We start from the raw sequence: 18,638 nt of genomic DNA, 5'->3' as shown, positions 1-18,638 counted from the left end.
AAGGTTGGCAGGATGTGGTGACCGTCTGCAGTGGAGGCCGATTGGAGTCTGCCGTAAGGACCGTGGACGGGTGGTAACCCAGCCGTACCGGACCGGTATACAAAGAGAAGCCAGCACCATTGGCAGAGGACTTTCGGATCCCGGCAAGGCTTGGTGTCGCCGTGAATTTGCCAAATCCGTTAGTGAAGGGGACCTCAGGGTTTCCAAACAGCCAAGTCCCGATAGAAGGCAACCGTCCAACCGTGAAGGGGAGACACCGCCACCGCCAAGGGCAACCGTCTCCCAAGGCCAGCGCCTGTGGGCAAAAGGGGCTCCTCCGGCCCATATCCAGGTCGGGGAGCGGGTTACCGGTGGGAAACCATCACTACCAACACTTAACTTAGGTGCAGGGAGAGACAGTCATCACTAACCTGCAGGGAGGAACAACCGCAGCCGTCCGAGGGACCCGTCCATCCAGCCACTTGTTTTACCATGAACTGTGTCATCATCATTGGGCTGAGTGAGTACCTCCGTGCCGTGCGGCACAGCGCTGCCCCTGCGACCCTGCACCTCATCAGGCCCCGCAACCCGCCTGTCATCCATCTCTACCCCATCACCGGGCCCCGGGACAACCAACCCCCCTACCCACGGAGGGGAGAAATAACAACAAAGCTGCTCCCTGTCACAGGCTCCCGGGATCCCCGTCCAGAGCAGCGGTGGTGTCCACACAATCACCACAACCGTGGGTGGCGTCACGGACAATATCCCCAAAACCCAAACCACCCCTTTTCACTCACGGGCGAGTAGCGCCGCTCGAGTCCCCGGGATCCGGCCATCGCTCGAGCCAACGAGCAGCAGCAGCCGTAGAGCAGCGGCAGCCGGACCCGAGCAGTGGGAGAGCGTAGCGTCCCCTCCTCCGCCCGCGACACTTCCAGCTTGGGACTGGTGTGGAGGGTAAAGTGGATGAGGATGCGCAGGAGGAGGAGGCTGAGGAGCATGACATTCCGGAGCTGTAGAGTGTGGGTGAAACCCTGACTGAGGTAGGGCCTGCAAAACTTGGTGTGTGAAGGACGTGTTCCGTCCCTCGCTCAGACTGGGTCCCAGCTTCCACAATATTAACCCAGTGTGACGTCAACGAGATGTAGCGGCCTTGCCCACATGCACTTGTCCACGTGTCTGTGGTTAGGTGGACTTTGGCTGAAACAGCGTTGTTCAGGGCACGTATGATGTTTTGTGACACGTGGTTATGCAATGCGGGGACGGCACACCGGGAGAAATAGTGGCGGCTGGGGACCGAGTAACGTGGGACAGCTGCCACCATCAGGTCGCGGAATGCTTCTGTCTCAACCAGCCTAAAAGGCAACATTTCCAGCGCAAGCAGTTGCGAAAAATTAGCATTTAGAAGTGTGGCATGTGGGGCGTTGGCAGTGTATTTGCACCTGCGTTCAAAGGTTTGCTGAATGGATAACTGAACGCTGCGCTGGGACAAGGACGTGCTTGATGATGGTGTTATTTCTGCGTGGGTAACTGCAGGTGCAGGGCCGGAGGAGGCTTGTTCGCGGGCAGCATGGACAGGGGATTGGCTCGCATGCACAACAAGCGAAGACGTAGCAGTGACATCAGCAAGCACTGCTCCTCGACTCTGTTGTACATCCCACAAAGTCGGGTGCTTGGCTGACATGTGCCTGATCATGCTGGTGGTGGTCAGGCTGCTAGTTTTGGTACCCCTGCTGATGCTGGCATGGCAGGTGTTGCAAATGGCCTTTTTAGAATCATCTGGAGCCAACTTAAAAAACTGCCAGACTCGGGAAGATCTAACATTTGTACAGGCACCTTATGTCGTGTTGTTCCGGGGAACAGTTGCCTGACGTCTGCCTGGGGCCACCACCCTGCTTCTTACTGCCTGTTGGGATGCTACGCCTCCCTCCCCCTGTGCACTGCTGTCCTCGCTCTGCATATCCTCCTGCCAGGTTGGGTCAGTTACTGGATCATCCACCACGTCGTCTTCCTCTTCCGCACCCTGCTCCTCCTCCTGACTTCCTGACAATTGTGTCTCATCATCGTCCACCCCTTGTTGAGACACGTTGCCAACTTCGGGAGAACGTGGCTGCTCAAATATTTGGGCATCTGTACATACAATCTCGTCATGGCCCACTTCAACAGGAGCTGGCGAGAGGCCAGAATGTGTGAATGGAAACGTGAACAAACAGCTCTTCCGAGTGTCCAAGTGTGGGATCAGTAATGTCCGTGGACGTGTACTCGGCCTGGTGGTAGGAAGGAGGATCAGGTTCTGAAATGTGCGGTGCAGTATCACGGCTACTGACACTTGACCGTGTGGAAGACAGAATGTTTGTGGTGGTGCCAATCTGACTGGAAGCATTATCCGCTATCCAACTAACAACCTGTTGACACTGGTCTTGGTTCAAGAGCGGTGTACTGCTGCGGTCACCAAGAATTTGGGACAGGACGTGCAAGCGAGTAGATGTGGCCCTTTGTTGTGGTGAAATTAGAGCTTGCACACGACCTCGGTCTCTGCCTGCACCACCATCACGTCCACTTCCTTGTTCGTTGACAACGCCCTTGCGCATTTTGCAATGCTGTGCTGATGTGTATTCACTAGACTTGTGCGTTATATCCAAGTTTTTGCAAAACGCACACAAGTGCAGCGGAAAGCTGCCACCAACAGGCACACACGTGCGGTTTTAAAATGCAAGCACGGAGGCACTAAGAACCTAACAGGTCTCTATCCAGGGACAACGTGGAGCCTCCCAATTTTTGGCTGCCCTGCCTAAGGGCTATACTACAATAGACCCACTTCCTTACAATGGGCACTTCAGGTTTACAGGCCCTCATGCACGTCTCTATCCAGGGACAACGTGGAGCCTCCCAATTTTTGGCTGCCCAGCCTAAGGGCTATACTACAATAGACCCACTTCCTTCCAATAAGCACTTCAGGTTTACAGGCCCTCATGCACGTCTCTATCCAGGGACAACGTGGAGCCTCCCAATTTTTGGCTGCCCTGCCTAAGGGCTATACTACAATAGACCCACTTCCTTCCAATAGGCACTTCAGGTTTACAGGCCCTCATGCACGTCTCTATCCAGGGACAACGTGGAGCCTCCCAATTTTTGGCTGCCCTGCCTAAGGGCTATACTACAATAGACCCACTTCCTTACAATGGGCACTTCAGGTTTACAGGCCCTCATGCACGTCTCTATCCAGGGACAACGTGGAGCCTCCCAATTTTTGGCTGCCCTGCCTAAGGGCTATACTACAATAGACCCACTTCCTTACAATGGGCACTTCAGGTTTACAGGCCATCATGCACGTCTCTATCCAGGGACAACGTGGAGCCTCCCAATTTTTGGCTGCCCTGCCTAAGGGCTATACTACAATAGACCCACTTCCTTACAATGGGCACTTCAGGTTTACAGGCCCTCATGCACGTCTGTATGCAGGGTCATTGGTGAACCTCACAATTTTGGACTGCCCTGGCAAAGGAAAATACTACAAAGACTCAGTTCCTCAAAATGGGCACATTAGACTCAGAGGCCTTTATGTACGTCTCTTCTCAGGGACATCGGAGTGCCACACAATGTTTTACGTAAAATCTTTCATGTATTAATCTCAAAAAGTAACATACATTAGCTCTATCTCACTATTGGGTATGTGCCCTTAACATTTCCGCCATGAAAATTCATTTTGGTGTCATTTTGGAAGGTTTTCTGGTGAGTCCGTAAAAATGGCGTAAAACGCGGACAAAATTGTTCACAGCTGTGACTTTTGAGTGATAAATGCTTCAAGGGATCTTCCCCATGCTGTTGCCATGTCATTTGAGCACTCTTCTGAGACTTTTGTGCCATTTTTAGGGTTTCTACATGCTGCCGGTGGTCATTTCACAAAAATACTCGGGTCTCCGATAGGATAACATTGGGCTCGGTGCTCGGGCCGAGTACACGAGTATCTTGGGATGCTCGGCCCGAGCCTCGAGCACCCGAGCTTTTTAGTACTCGCTCATCACTAATAAGTATCTCTAATTTTTTGGTCAACTTCCGTGATCATTTTTTCATGTATTCCATTAATAATACTCATAAGCGATAACGAGCATTGAGTAGCCGCATCCTCCCAACTCCTAGTTAGATGAATATCATCGAGATCGAAGGATGGATGTATCTGGATGTATCTGGATTCTCAAGCCTCTTCCCTGGCCTTCAAATCCATGTGGAAACAAGGAAATTTGAATCTGTTACTAAAACATAAAGAAATGATAAATACAACAGATTTAATAGATAGTATAATAAAAATGTAATAGCCTATAAACTCAATAATTCATGATAACACAACAAAAGGTCAGTATTGGGCTAAAAAATGTCTTTATTGAGAAATATTAAAACAGGAAATATTATTGAAAGCTACAAAAATACAAAAACTGCAAAAAAGCAAGAGACAGGTGGTAATAAATACGTAAAATGACATATAGTGAAAAAATTACAAAAATATTAAATAAAAAATACATAGCTTTCACCAGCATCTTCTGTTTGAAAAACGTATGGCATTTGCAGATGTCTAAAAGACATTGTGTGCACTTACCCTGAATGTGTCCATACCCTTTAGGCCTCTTTCACACATCCGTGCCTCCGGTACGTGTATGGTCAGTTCTCTCACGTACCGGAGACACGGGCACACGTAGACCCATTAAAATCAATGGGTCTGCATTCACGTGCGCATTCTGCCATGGACCGTGTGTACGTGTGGAGCATACGTGTGCCCGTGTGCTCCGCACGTAGACATGTCAATGTTTTCTCCGGCATCACGGGTGTCACACGAAACGCAAACAGATCACACGGAACGCAAACGGACCACACGGATGCGTTCTGTGTGACACGCCGGAGAAAACACATGTATCTGCGAGAAAAAAAAAAACCTTTACTCACCTTCTCCAGCACTCCTGTCTCTGCCGCAGCTGTCACTTGCTTCCGACCGCCGCTCATTATGCTAATTAAATATTCACTTCACTGCGGCCGGAAGCAGCAGCAGCGGGGAGTCGGCAGGACCGGAGACCGAAGATCAGCACCACGGACAACGACGCCAGGGACAGGTGAGCAGAAAGTTCCCGTTCTCCGTTTGTTATCACGGATAACACAGGGAGAACACTCGTGTGCCATACACACGGCTCACGGAGGGCAATATGCACCTTTGACACGTCCGTGAAAAACGTGCGTGATTTTCACGGACATGTAAAAGATGCCTTAGGTAGTAATTAAGCCGTCCCATACACACTAGACTAAAGTCTTCAGAATCCATCAATATCGACAGATTCGGAACACAGTCTAAGGTGCACTTTACACACTACGACATCGCAGCTGCGATGTCGGTGGGATCAAATTGAAAGTGACGCACTTCCGGCGTCGCTGTCTATATCGGAGTATGTGAATCCTTTTTAGGGCTGCTTCTCACTTGCGAGTTTCTCGCAGTAGAGCAATGCGAGAAAATCTCGCATTGGAATCGGACACATGTTAGTGAATGATTCAGCTCTCATCTGCGATTTTTTTCTCAGTCCAAATCGGACTGAGAAAAAAATCGCAGCATGCTGCTTTTGTGCGAGTTTCTACTGCGAGTTTCTCCAATGCAAGTCTATGGGAGCGTGTAAAAAATCGGATGTCACGGGATGGCACTCACACCATCCTAGTGACATCCGATTTTCTAAATACATTTCTCGCATGTTTCCTAAAACACTGGAAACGAGCGATGTCTCCCAATGTCTGTCAATCACTATTCTCTGTCAGTCGGTCTCTCCCTCTCGGTCTCTATTCTCTCTCTGTCGGTCCGTCACTATCTCTGTCCCTCTCTCACAGTCTGTCGGTCATTTTCCCCTCCTCTCTCATACTCACCGATCCCCGATCCCCGGCGCGGCGCTGCACGGCGTTCACACTGCTGCGGCGGCTTTTACTATTTTGAAAAAGCCGGCCGCTCATTAAACAATCTCGTATTCCCTGCTTTCCCCGCCCACAGGCGCCTATGATTGGTTGCAGTGAGACACGCCCCTACGCTGAGTGACAGGTGTCTCACTGCACCCAATCACAGCAGCCGGTGGGCGGGTCTATACTGTGCAGTGAAATAAATAAATAATTAAAAAAAATGGCGTGCGGTCCCCCCCAATTTTAATACCAGCCAGATAAAGCCATACGGCTGAAGGCTGGTATTCTCAGGATGGGGAGCTCCACGTTATGGGGAGCCCCCCAGCCTAACAATATCAGTCAGCAGCCGCCCAGAATTGCCGCATACATTATATGCGACAGTTCTGGGACTGTACCCGGCTCTTCCCGATTTGCCCTGGTGCGTTGGCAAATCGGGGTAATAAGGAGTTAATGGCAGCCCATAGCTGCCACTAAATCCTAGATTAATCATGTCAGGCGTCTATGAGACACCCTTCATGATTAATCTGTAAGTTACAGTAAATAAACACACACGCATGAAAAAATCCTTTATTAGAAATGAAAAACACAAACACATTCCCTCATTACCAATTTAATAAGCCCCAAAAAGCCCTCCATATCCGGCGTACTCCACGGACCTCCAGCGTCGCTTCCAGCATGAAGGTGACAGGAGCTGCAGAAGACACCGCCGCTCCGGTCACCTCCAAGCAGCAACTGAGGTGAGTAGCGCGATCTGCTGAGCTGTCACTGAGGTTACCCGTGGCCACCGCTGGATCCAGTGACAGCGGGTAACCTCAGTGACAGCTCAGCAGATCGCGCTGCTCACCTCAGTTGCTGCTTGGAGGTGATCGGAGCGGCGGTGTCTTCTGCAGCTCCTGTCACCTTCATGCTGGAAGCGACGCTGGAGGTCCGTGGATTACGCCGGATATGGAGGGCTTTTTGGGGCTTATTAAATTGGTAATGAGGGAATGTGTTTTTTATTTCTAATAAAGGATTTTTTCATGTGTGTGTGTGTTTATTTACTGTCACTTACAGATTAATCATGGAGGGTGTCTCATAGACGCCTAACATGATTAATCTAGGATTTAGTGGCAGCTATGGGCTGCCATTAACTCCTTATTACCCCGGTTTGCCAACGCACCAGGGCAAATCGGGACAAGCCGGGTACAGTCCCAGAACTGTCGCATATAATGTATGCGGCAATTCTGGGCGGCTGCTGGCTGATATTGTTAGGCTGGGGAGCTCCCCATCCTGAGAATACCAGCCTTCAGACGTATGGATTTATCTGGCTGGTATTAAAATTGGGGGGGACCGCACGCCATTTTTTTTAATTATTTAATTATTTATTTCACTGCACAGTATAGACCCGCCCACCGGCTGCTGTGATTGGGTGCAGTGTGACACCTGTCACTCAGCGTGGGGGCGTGTCTCACTGCAACCAATCATAGGCGCCTGTGGGCGGGGAAAGCAGGGAATACGAGATTGTTTAATGAGCGGCCGCCTTTTTCAAAATAGTAAAAGCCGCCGGAGCAGTGTGAATGCCGTGCAGCGCCGCGCCGGGGATCGGTGAGTATGAGAGAGGGCTGCTAACTTCAGTCACTCGGGGGATTAGTGGTCACCGGTGAGTCCTTCACTGGTGACCGCTAATCAGGACGCGGCACAGACAGAGCCGCAGCATGACAATGAAGTCGGGTTAAGTTCACCCGAGTTCATTCTGATTGTGCGGCTCTGTCTGTGTCTGCTGTCATCTGCCATTCAGCTCTGCTACATGGCTGTCTGTGTCTGCTGTCAGCGGCCATGTAGCAGCGCTGAATGGCAGATGACATAGTAAATAATACGCATTAAACACGCATTACACACGCATTACACACGCTAGTAAAATCATTAATTTATTCAGAAATAGCATCGCACTTGCGTTGCACTCGCACCTAACGTGAACTAAAATCAGCCGAGTTTTTTTCAGCCAAATCGGACCGATTTTACTCGCATAGATGTGTTTCCAGCCTTACTACGATTAACGAGCGCAAAAGCGTCGAAATCATATCATCGGTGTAGTGTCAGTCATTTCCATAATTTCGGAAGGACCGATGTTACGATGTTGTTCCTCGTTCCTGCAACCAGGGCTGTATTTTGCCTTCATGCTGCCCTAGGCACTTTAAGTGGTCGCGCCCCTTATTGACAACGTAAAACTGAGTTTTCGCACACGACATCTGTTTAAGGCAGATCTACTCTGTAGAACACTTGAAAAAGTATCAATGAGAAACGAAGGGCAATAAACCCCCCCCCCCAATGGGGATCACCACAGGCACATCAAAACATAGCATGAGTATAAAATATTCCCACCACACCGTCCCCACTTATATACTGTGACTGTGACACTGTCCCTAATAAACTACACACTGCCCTCCCTTATAAATTATACCCACCACACCTTCCTCAATTATGAAATATGATCTGTACTGTCCTCACATCATGCTGCCCCCTCCTCACAGTGTCCCATGCATGCTGCCCCCTCCTCACAGTGTCCCATGCATGCTGCCCCCTCCTCATAGTGTCCCATGCATGCTGCCCCCTCCTCACAGTGTCCCATGCATGCTGCCCCCTCCTCACAGTGTCCCATGCATGCTGCCCCCTTCTCATAGTGTCCCATGCATGCTGCCCCCTCCTCACAATGTCCCATGCATGCTGCCCCCTCCTCACAGTGTCCCATACATGCTGCCCCCTCCTCACAGTGTCCCATGCATGCTGCCCCTCCTCACAGTGTCCCATGCATGCTGCCCCCTACTCACAATGTCCCATGCATGCTGCCCCCTCCTCACAGTATCTCATGCATGCTGCCCCCTCCTCACAATGTCCCATGCATGCTGCCCCCTCCTCACAATGTCCCATGCATGCTGCCCCCTCCTCACAGTGTCCCATGCATGCTGCCCCCTCCTCACAGTGTCCCATGCATGCTGCCCCCTCCTCACAGTGTCCCATGCATGCTGCCCCCTCCTCACAGTGTCCCATGCATGCTTCCCCCTCCTCACAGTGTCCCATGCATGCTTCCCCCTCCTCACAGTGTCCCATGCATGCTGCCCCCTCCTCACAGTGTCCCATGCATGCTGCCCCCTCCTCACAGTGTCCCATACATGCTGCCCCCTCCTCACAGTGTCCCATGCATGCTGCCCCCTCCTCACAGTGTCCCATGCATGCTGCCCCCTCCTCACAGTGTCCCATGCATGCTGCCCCCTCCTCACAGTGTCCCATGCATGCTGCCCCCTCCTCACAGTGTCCCATGCATGCTGCCCCCTCCTCAGTGTCCCATGCATGCTGCCCCCTCTTCACAGTGTCCCATGCATGCTGCCCCCTCCTCACAGTGTCCCATGCATGCTGCCCCCTCCTCACAATGTCCCATGCATGCTGCCCCCTCCTCACAATGTCCCATGCATGCTGCCCCCTCCTCACAGTGTCCCATGCATGCTGCCCCCTCCTCACAGTGTCCCATGCATGCTGCCCCCTCCTGACAGTGTCCCATGCATGCTGCCCCCTCCTCACAGTGTCCCATGCATGCTGCCCCCTCCTCACAGTGTCCCATGCATGCTGCCCCCTCCTGACAGTGTCCCATGCATGCTGCCCCCTCCTCACAATGTCCCATGCATGCTGCCCCCTCCTCACAGTGTCCCATGCATGCTGCCCCTCTCCATGAGCTCCTAATGCTGCCTTCCTCTTTTCCATAATGACACCTCCATGCTGCCCCACTCATCATACTAAGACCACCACACTAGCGCTTATGCTGAGACCCACACACACACACACACACACACACACACACTACCCCACTCTTGATATTGACTCCCCCTACATTGCTCCACTCCATACTGAGCCCACACATGCTGCCCCTTCTCCATAATGAGCTCCCAATGCTGCCCCCCTCTTATTTTGAGTCCTTACACTCCCCCCCATCGATATTGTCATTGCTCTATCCCTCAACCCTTGTCCTCTGTCTCTAGCATTGGCCCCTCTCTCCCATTCCCCCAGCAGCCTCTCTCCCCCCACCTCCAGCAGCAGCCTCTCCCCCAGCAGCAGCCTCTCTCCCCCCAGCCTCCCCCAGCATCAGCCTCTCTCCCCCCAGCCTCCCCCAGCATCAGCCTCTCTCCCCCCAGCCTCCCTCAGCATCAGCCTTCCTGCTCCCAGCTTACCCCAGCATCAGCCTCCTCCAGCATCAGCCTCTCTCCTCCCAGCCTCCCCCAGCATGAGCCTCCTCCAGCATCAGCCTCTCTCCTCCCAGCCTCCCCCAGCATCAGCCTCCCTGCTCCCAGCTTCCCCCAGCATCAGCCTCCCTCCTCCCAGCCTCCCCCAGCATCAGCCTCCCTGCTCCCAGCTTCCCCCAGCATCAGCCTCCCTCCTCCCAGCCTCCCCCAGCAACAGCCTCCCTCCTCCCAGCCTCCCCCAGCATCAGCCTCCCTCCTCCCAGCCCCCCTCCTCCAAGCCTCCCTCCTCCCAGCCCCCCTCCTCCAAGCCTCCCCCAGAATCAGCCTCCCAGCCTCCCTGAATATCAGCCTCCCTCCTCCAAGCCTCCCCCTCCCAGCCTCCCCCAGCATCAGCCTCTCTCCTCTCAGCATCAGCCTCCCTGCTCCCAGCTTCCCCCAGTATCAGCCTCCCTCCTCCCAGCCTCCCCCAGCATCAGCCTCCCTCTTCCCAGCCTCCCCCAGCATCAGCCACCCTCTTCTCAGCCTCCCCCAGCATCATCCACCCTCCTCCCAGCCTCCCCCAGCATCAGCCACCCTCCTCCCAGCCTCCCCCAGCATCAACCACCCTCCTCCCAGCCTCCCCCAGCATCAACCACCCTCCTCCCAGCCTCCCCCAGCATCAGCCACCCTCCTCCCAGCCTCCACCACCCTCCTCCCAGCCTCCCCCAGCATCAGCCTCCCAGCCTCCCCCAGCATCAGCCTCCCGCCTCCCAGCCTCCCCCAGCATCAGCCTCTCTCCTCCCAGCCTCCCCCAGCATCATCCTCCCGCCTCCCCCAGCATCAGCCTCTCTCCTCCCAGCCTCCCCCAGCATCAGCCTCTCTCCTCCCAGCCTCCCACAGCATCAGCCTCCCTCCTCCCAGCCTCCCCCAGCATCAGCCTCCCTTCTCCCAGCCTCCCCCAGCATCAGCCTCCCTCAGCATCAGCCTCCCTCAGCATCAGCCTCCCTCCTCATCAGCCTCCCTCCTCATCAGCCTCCCAGCCTCCCTCAGCATCAGTCTCCCTCCTCCAAGCCTCACCTTCCCCCTCCCAGCCTCCCCCAGCCTCAGCCTCCCTCCTCCCAGCCTCCCCCAGCCTCAGCCTCCCTCCTCCCAGCCTCCCCCAGCCTCAGCCTCCCTCCTCCCAGCCTCCCCAAGCATCAGCCTCCCTCCTCCCAACCTCCCCCAGCATCAGCCTCCCTCCTCCTAGCCTCCCCCAGCATCAGCCTCCCTCCTCCTAGCCTCCCCCAGCATCAGCCTCCCTCCTCCCAGCCTCCCCCAGCATCAGCCTCCCTCCTCCCAGCCTCCCCCAGCATCAGCCTTCCTCCTCCCAGCCTCCACCAGCATCAGCCTTCCTCCTCCCAGCCTCCCCCAGCATCAGCCTCCCTCCTCCCTCAGCATCAGCCTCCCTCCTCCAAGCCTCCCCCAGCATCAGCCTACCTCCTCCCAGCCTCCCCCAGCATCAGCCTTCCTCCTCCCAGCCTCCCCCAGCATCAGCCTCCCTCCTCCCTCAGCATCAGCCTCCCTCCTCCAAGCCTCCCTCAGCATCAGCTTCCCTCCTCCAAGCTTCACCCTCCCAGCATCAGCCTCCCTCCTCCCAGCCTCCCTCAGCATCAGCCTCCCTCCTCCAAGCCTCACTTTCCCCCTCCCAGCCTCCCCCAGCCTAAGCCTCTCTCTCTTCCCAGCCTCAGCCTCTCTCTCTCTTCCCAGCCTCCCCCCAGCCTCAGCCTCTTTCTCTTCCCAGCCTCTCTCTCTTCCCAGCCTCTCTCTCTTCCCAGCCTCCCCCCAGCCTCAGCTTCTCTCTTCCCAGCCTCCCCGCAGCCTCAGCCTCTCTCTTCCCAGCCTCCCCCCAGCCTCAGCCTCTCTCTTCCCAGCCTCCCCCCAGCCTCAGCCTCTCTCTCTTCCCAGCCTCCCTCCAGCCTCAGCTTCTCTCTTCCCAGCCTCCCCCCAGCCTCAGCCTCTCTCTTCCCAGCCTCCCCCCAGTCTCAGTCTCTCTCTCTTCCCAGCCTCAGCCTCTCTCTCTCTTCCCAGCCTCCCCTCAGCCTCTCTTCCCAGCCTCTCTCTCTTCCCAGCCTCAGCCTCTCTCTCTCTTCCCAGCCTCCCCCCAGCCTCAGCCTCTTTCTCTTCCCAGCCTCTCTCTCTTCCCAGCCTCTCTCTCTTCCCAGCCTCCCCCCAGCCTCAGCTTCTCTCTTCCCAGCCTCCCCGCAGCCTCAGCCTCTCTCTTCCCAGCCTCCCCCCAGCCTCAGCCTCTCTCTTCCCAGCCTCCCCCCAGCCTCAGCCTCTCTCTCTTCCCAGCCTCCCTCCAGCCTCAGCTTCTCTCTTCCCAGCCTCCCCCCAGCCTCAGCCTCTCTCTTCCCAGCCTCCCCCCAGTCTCAGTCTCTCTCTCTTCCCAGCCTCAGCCTCTCTCTCTCTTCCCAGCCTCCCCTCAGCCTCTCTTCCCAGCCTCTCTCTCTTCCCAGCCTCAGCCTCTCTCTCTCTTCCCAGCCTCCCCCCAGCCTCTCTCTCTTCCCAACCTCCCCCCAGCCTCTCTCTCTTCCCAGCCTCCCCCCAGCCTCTCTCTCTTCCCAGCCTCCCTCTCTTCCCAGCCTCCCTCAGCCTCAGCCTCTCTCCCCCCAGCCTCCCCTTGCATGATTACAGTGGACAAAAAGAGGCATCACAATTCGCAACGATCATCAACTAACCTGTAAGGAGCCCATACATTCTAGGCTCTGCCTTACCTGCTCCGGTGCCCGCCGCCCTGCTCTGGCTGGCTCCTCTTCTGGCTGGCTCCAGCTGCAGACGCGTCCTCCTCCGCGGCGTGGGTCATCTGCAGCATTGGACGCTGCAGCACGAGGCAGTGAGCTGATTGTCGCGCCCGCGCGCCTCTGACCCCGGAAATGCAGGCCATGGAACTTCCGGGGTTAGTCAGCTCACTATGCCTGGCGCCCGCCATGTATTTAAATAGACAGCAGAAATGCGCCTCTCCTCCCTCCCACCCATCCCCCCCCCCCCCGGAACACAGCCGAGTGTAACGGAGGGAGGGACGGGGGGCGGGGATGTAAAAAAAAAAATAAAAAAATTTATATATATTTTTTTTTTTTTGCTGCCAGAAAGTGCCGCCCCCCGCAACGTGCCGCCCTAGGCACGGGACCACGGGTGCCTAGTGGCAAATACGGCCCTGCCTGCAGCAGCACACATCGCTGTGTGAAGCCGCAGGAGCGAGGAACATCGCCTTACCTGCGTCCCGGCTGCAATGCGGAAGGAAGGAGGTGGGCGGGATGTTTACGTTCTGCTCATCTCCTCACCTCTGCTTCTATTGGCCGCCTGCCGTGTGACGTCGCTGTGACGCCGCACGACCCGCCCCCTTAGGAAGGAGGCGATTCGCCGGCCAGAGTGATATCGCAGGGCAGGTAAGTGCATGTGAAGCTGCCGTAAGCGATAATGTTCGCTACGGCAGCTATCACAAGATATCGCAGCTGCGACGGGGGCGGGGACTATCGCGCTCGGTATCGCTACCATCGGCTTGCGATGTCGTAGTTTGCAAAGTACCCCTAAGGGTACGCTCACACGAGCATGAAAATCGGACGAGTGCAATGCTAGAAAATCTCGCATTGCACTCGGACCTGTTAGTCAATGAGGGAGAGCAGTTGGTCAGCTTTTCTCGCATCCAGATTCTGTCTGCGAGAAAAGCGGCAGCATGCTGCGATTTTCTGCTGTTTTTTCTGTTGATTTTCTTCGAGTGAATAGGTGGGAGAGATACATCGTACTGTACTCGGATGTTATCCCAGTGGAGTGCGATATACGCACAGGCTGACAATGGAGGAGATGGGGGGGATTAATCCCTCCCTCTCCTCCACAGTGCCCACACTAAGCTTCACAGCTGTGACCCGATTGCAGGATCGGGTCACAGTCGCATGACACTCGGCTCACGCTCGCAGAGGAGCCTGAGCCGGGAGTCATTAGCATATTGCATCCGATGCTTTGACATTGGATGCCATACGCTCATCTGAGTCCAGCCTAAGGCCTGTTTCAGATGTCATTAATTCTGGTACGTATGTGCTATATTTTATACGTATCAGAATCACAGACATACGCAGACCCATTATAATCAACTGACTCTAAACTTCTGAATGTCCTTTTTAAAATGTGGAGCCCAAAATTGGATCCCATATTCCAGATGTGGCCTTACAAGTGCAAACAGTGTGAATTTAGTATAAAGTGTTAAAAAGTTAAAAATGTAAAAGAAAAAATGGGGAGACAAATTAAATTGAAATATGACAAGAAAAATAAAATTGTGAACAGGTGAAATGCAAAAATTAAAAAGTGGTATGGTGCATAAAATAGGTGTATATAAAGCTGCATATCATGCTAACATGAGCAAAAACCTGAGCATAATAAATGAAAACATGCTGCCTATATTAAAAAACATAAAAAAAATACCAGCAGCAATCTAAAGTGCCCAATAGTGGAAATAGTGAATGTAACAGTATATATCAAACATGTAATTTGGAATATAAATCAAGCACACATATCCTATTCGGCAGGGGGCCCCATAGTAAAAGTCTGAATGCCCCCCCCCCTCCCGAAAAAGAAAAATACAATAAAATATTAACATAATAATCATCATACACGTTATTGGGGGCGGCTTATAGTCAGAAATAACACATACATACATAACACTACACTACTACATAGTGTTACTGAACAACAGCCACCAAACCAAGACCAATAATACATTGCAAAATAATACTGCCACACCATGACCAAATATCACCACATAAAGTCTGAATATAACCACCGTACTGTTAGTGAGCAAAGTCCACTGCACCATGACCAATGGGTTCACACAACAAATCCCTAAAAATCTGCAATGTTTGAAGTTGGCGTAAAGTAGCGATGTCCTTCTTCGTGCCCCTCACGGCACACAATATAAATTTTCACATCTGTCTCCCCAAATATAATGGTAACGATTATGACCCGCTTTATAGCCTTAGGACCTATAGTAAAAATCTGCAAAGTACAGGGGCAACACACACACACAGTGATGGCACAGCCCAGGGGCAACACACACACAGTGATGGCACAGCACAGGGGCAACACACACACACACAGTGATGGGACAGCACAGGGGCAAAACACACACACAGTGATGGGACAGCACAGGGGCAACACACACGATGATGGCACAGCACAGGACAGTTTCTTTCTGTAGTGTTACAGGCAAACATTTGTACATTATAATACTCACCTGCTCCTGTAATGTGAGAGATGATGTTAGTGGCTCCGGCCTCCCTACTTCATGTCCTGTGAGTCTTCCTGGCTACTCCTCCTGTCCTCTGCTTTTTCTTTTATTCCTTCTGTTCTCCGCTTCTCACTGGTTTTTCTGCTCTCTGCTTGCTATTCTCTCTTTCTATGGTCTTTACTCCTCCTGCACTCCAGAACTGTTTTCATCTTCATCTTTGTTTCTTCCGCACTGTACTGAACAAGCTCTGCCCCCTCTCCTGATTGGCTGTTCTCCTCCTGGCATCTCTCACAGCTCTCTGACAGGAAGAAGATGCTGCCCAGCCACTCCCTCCTCTTCAGCAGAAGCTGCGCCGTGAACAGTGTGTGCGAGTCTGCATCTCTGCGTTGGGCAGCCTGCAACTATACAAACAGTCACGGTACCCAGCGGCCTTAATCAGCTGCTTGGTGACAGCTCGGGGGCATGATGCATGAAAGTGAAAACGCACACATCGCCATGGGCCCCTCCAGCTCACGTGCCCCATAGCAGTGGTGTGGTCTGCCTCTATGACAGGACGCCACTGCTAATAGGTATAAAAATCTCCCATGTACAAATCCGTGTGCTTAGGATATGTGTAGCGCCCCTGAACCCCTCAGGGAACTACTAGGTTACTAGGTATTGCATCCTGACAAAGATGCAGGGCCTACCCCCAGGGACCAGGAAGACCACCAAAACACATAACATCCACAGTTTTCCACTGCCGATTAGGGATGACTGACTAGTCCGGGACCCAACGGATGGTCAACAAGAGGTGGAGCCAGTCCAGTCCACTAGAAAGCAGCCCAGTGGGAAGGGACAAAGAGACAGAGACACCTAGTAAGACAGTGGAGTCCGGTAGTGATAGTTGAAGGGGATGGACGTGTCTCCAGATGGGGTCGTGTAACAGTGACCTAGGTGGCAAGGAGAGTGGTTGCCAGGGACGGTACAAATCAGGTACCTCTGGAACCAGAGCACCGACGGGGCACTGGGCCCTAGGTCAGGTGACAGCTTCAGGCAACCTGACAAATACCTGCACAGTGAGAGGACCTTCACAGACCTCACTGACCCAAGAATCCAGGGGCACCAGCAGTAAAGATTGAGCCAGGGACCGGAACAGAACACCGACCCTACAGGGTTTGCACTGCCCGCCGTATGGATGAGAGACTGCTGACAGACAGTAAGGAACCCACAAACGCTCCAGGCTACGGGATCCCACCAACAAGTGAGAGGTGCAGGGGAAAGAGACTACCAGGTCACCACACTGGCACTGGGACAAAAGGGACCAGGGGTCTGAACCAGCCATCCTCAGGGCCACAGCTCAACCTTACTGTGAGTAAACAGAAGTTGCACTGCATCCCCACCATGTGGTCTCCCTTCTTTCTGCGACGGACCTCTCCATTAATTCCATGGTGCCCAGCCCCACTTGCGGAGAGCCAACCATCCAGGCTGCCACCCCCATCAGCCCCAGAGGTAACAGACTGTGCAGCAGCAGTTCCATCACCATAACCACAACCCGAAAGTGGCTTTACAATACAAACTCTTTCACTCCCCTGTATATATTCCCCATTAAAAAGCATCTCCAGGGTCATGGAACCGGGCATCGGCCATTATACAACCATGACACAGCATCCCAGTACATATACAGCCCAGGACCAAGTACCCCATAGCCCTGGGCGACACAGCTTTTTCCTGGAGTCACGAACAGGATATGGACTGGACCCGTTAACATGGGTGACGTGTATCTTATGGACTGTTTTGGGTGCAAACTACCACCATTTTGTTTTTGTGAAAAAGCAACTGCGCCATTGTGCAGCCCCTTCAGCGGTCGAATCGCTCGGATCCGGGGGTGATTGTTCATGGCTCGAGCGTCTCCGGACCCAGGGGCTAGGGGTCACACTCGAATGAAGAGGGGTGGTATTTACAGGGGAGATATAGTTCGTGATGCCACCCGTGGTGTATGGTGATTGGGAGTACCGCCGCTGCTGTTGGGAGTACCTGGGGTGATGAAGTGGGGCAGCTAAGGTGTCGTCGCCCTCCACGGGTAGGGGAAGTCCCCGGGACTCGGTGGGATGCCGTGGGATGCAGGGGTCACTCAGGTAGTAACTCAGTCAATAAGCAGACGCTGACAACCGGGTAAACTAAATCTTGGGGTATCGCTGCTGCTTGAGGGGAGCACGTCCGGGTCCCGTCCCCTATAGTGTTGCCTAGTGATCCGTGATCTGCCTCCTGGCACTAACTTTAACTTCAATGTGGTGGCCCAGTAGTCTGAAACTTGCTGGACCCCGATCCCCACTGTGGCTAAGTGTGGGAGCCTGCTCTCAGGGCTCACGCTTGGGATTTTCTGGACTGTTTTGTTGGAAGGCCCTATCCCCCTCTTTGCACTAGTGCCCCAATTCTGGAGCGGGTGGGAACAGATCATAAAGGCTCCGTTCTCCTCAGGTTATTTGCCGAGTTGCCTGAAGCTCCTCCTCGACCTAGGGTCCATGTACCCCGCCGTGCCTTCGGTCTAGGACCGGTGACAGTGCCAGGCTGCTGACCGTCCTCCTTGACAGGTCCAGGCACCTAGCCGCAATGCCCTGCGACCGGGGGTCTGACTCCTCTAGGTCCAGACCACCGTCTTCAACCTAGACAGCTTCTCTTGGGAGCCACCACTCCCAAGCTCCTCTCACTCACTCCCTTCACTACCGACTCTCTACACTTCTCAACTCCCCTCCCTGACCCACAGGTGGGTGACTCCATTCCCCTCAAGCCATCCACTGGTGTGCCTGGTGGGTGTGGTGCAGTGTGTATCTAGGATTTGATTTGCTGTTGGAGGCAACACCATAAGATAGGGACCCAGAACCATGAGGGACTTGGAATACTGCACGGAAGGGCAGTTTGTGCAGTACTCTGTGATGACCTGATAGTCCAGGGGCGTTACACCATCACTCTGGTGAAAGCGCACAAAAAAAATGACTACGCCCCCCTAGGAGTGTGCAAGATGTAAAATCGAAACTAACTGCAGGAGGCCAGAAGAGTCGGCTGCAAAATGCTCCTTGGTGCGCTAGGGGGACGGCAAATCTGGATCACAAGCCAAGCAAACCAGAGAGAGGTGAGATGTCTGCCCCAAGGGACAGGAGACTGGATCGGGCTGGCAGCGGGACCGCTGACTGGCTGGAGGGAGAAGTGGACCAGCTGTGCATCCGGATATGGTTACAACTCATACAACAGACCAAGGATTGGCGTGCAGAGATGCAGGGGATGTGGCGATCGAGCAACCCCAGGAGGAACAGGTC

Source organism: Anomaloglossus baeobatrachus, chromosome 4 (assembly GCF_048569485.1).
Source record: "Anomaloglossus baeobatrachus isolate aAnoBae1 chromosome 4, aAnoBae1.hap1, whole genome shotgun sequence".
Taxonomy (NCBI): domain Eukaryota; kingdom Metazoa; phylum Chordata; class Amphibia; order Anura; family Aromobatidae; genus Anomaloglossus; species Anomaloglossus baeobatrachus.
This window is presented reverse-complemented; position numbering follows the sequence as displayed.